The sequence below is a fragment of the Myotis davidii genome, unplaced genomic scaffold, assembly GCF_000327345.1.
Source record: "Myotis davidii unplaced genomic scaffold, ASM32734v1 scaffold214, whole genome shotgun sequence".
NCBI lineage: Eukaryota > Metazoa > Chordata > Mammalia > Chiroptera > Vespertilionidae > Myotis > Myotis davidii.
In genome coordinates, this window is record NW_006285782.1 from 2,150,780 (window position 1) to 2,152,419 (window position 1,640).

Consider the following 1,640-nt stretch of genomic DNA (forward strand, 5'->3'; position numbering starts at 1 on the left):
TCTCTCTCTCTCTCTCTCTCTCTCTCTCTCTCCCTCTCTCGTCAATAAAAACTATCCCCAGGTGAGGATGAAAAAAAGTAAAGAGTGCATTTTACCGAGCTGCCAAGGTGCAATGCGGACTCAGCCATAGAGCCCTCATGTCTGGCACTCAGTGTGTTAGAATCCATGGGACTGCCTTCCAGCCTAAGTTTGGACAGGTGACGATTTCCCAGGGGTAACGACTTGCTTATGACTGACTGGTGGCTCTTGGGGAAGTAGGAGGAAAACAAGGCCAGTGAGAGAGCAGAAGGCTGCAGGTCTGAACCCCAGTGAGGACTCCAAACAGGACCCATCGTCAGGATGGGAGGGAGGGGTTAGGCAGGCGAAGTGTCGGTGTTTCAGGAAGAGTTGCGGAACAGTTTGCTCCTGGGACCTCCACTGAGAGCAGGAGCTGGGGCCGGAGCTGGGCCCCTGGGTGGCTTTGGACTTGGCAGGTCTGGGCAGCACCACAGGGAGGGACCCTGGCCTTTCCCATGAGCCAGGGGTTCACAGATTCACAGAACATAGAGCAGAAAAGGCTTTAGGGATCTAGCCTCACCTCCCAGCGTTCAGATGGGCCCGGGAGATGGATGTGTGCAAGCGGAGGCTATACTTACACATTTCACTGTCTCCTCGGGAGAAGGGGTCTCTGCTTTCTCTGAGGGCACAGAACATGTTTACTGGTTTTTAGGTGTTTGGCATGGTCTTAGGCAAGCACGTCTGAAGCAGCCGGATGAGCAGCATCTCCCAGTGAAGTGAGCCCATGCTGTATCTTTCTACATGCGTCTGCTGCAGGCCCCATACACCCTCACCTGCAGCCACAGAACCAACTGCACCTCCGGCCACTAGTCCAGGCCGGTGTGGTGGCCAGAGCTGGCTGTGGGGGAAGGTCCAGGAGATGGGGGTCGGGGGGAGATGATGTAATGGGATTGCCAGGTTTAGAACTGAGGACGCTCAGTTCAATTTAAATTTTAAATGAAGAATGAATGGTTTTTAAAAGTATGTCTCAAATATTGCACGGAATATACTAAGAATGTATCCACTGTTCATCTGAAATTCAAATCGAACTCAGCTTCCTGTGTTTTCTCTGGCGGCCCTTTCTTGAGATTGTCAGCAGCAGAGAAGCCCGATCTTTGATGAGGGCAGCAATGTTGAGGGCATTGCACCAACCCTATTTCAAATGGAAGACGGCTGCCCACGTCCTCTCCTCTCCTGCCTTCCTCACCCGCTGGGGTTGCTAGAAGAGGCAGGGAATCTGATGCCTTCGAGGAGTCCAGGCAGCCGAGGAGGGAGAGAGAACTTTCGGAGGTCATTGCCACCACACATTTCTCTCTCTGGTGCCCTTTTCTCTGGCTTTGCAAGAGGGACAGCACCCACTTTAAGGATCAGGGGACAGCGGACATGTGGCTAGATAAAGCCAACACGCACTGGAGCTTGTGTCCTGGGGAGATAATGGCTCTGAACCTGTGGAACTAAATGGTCTGCTTTGCTCCTCAATAATAATCAGCTGGCAGCTTTAGTCTTTCTTCCCGGCGGCTGGACGAGGGGCATTCTGATTTCAGAGGAAAAGCAGGGACGGGGGAGGAGAACTTTCCCACACAGGCCACCGCCCACTTGGTGGT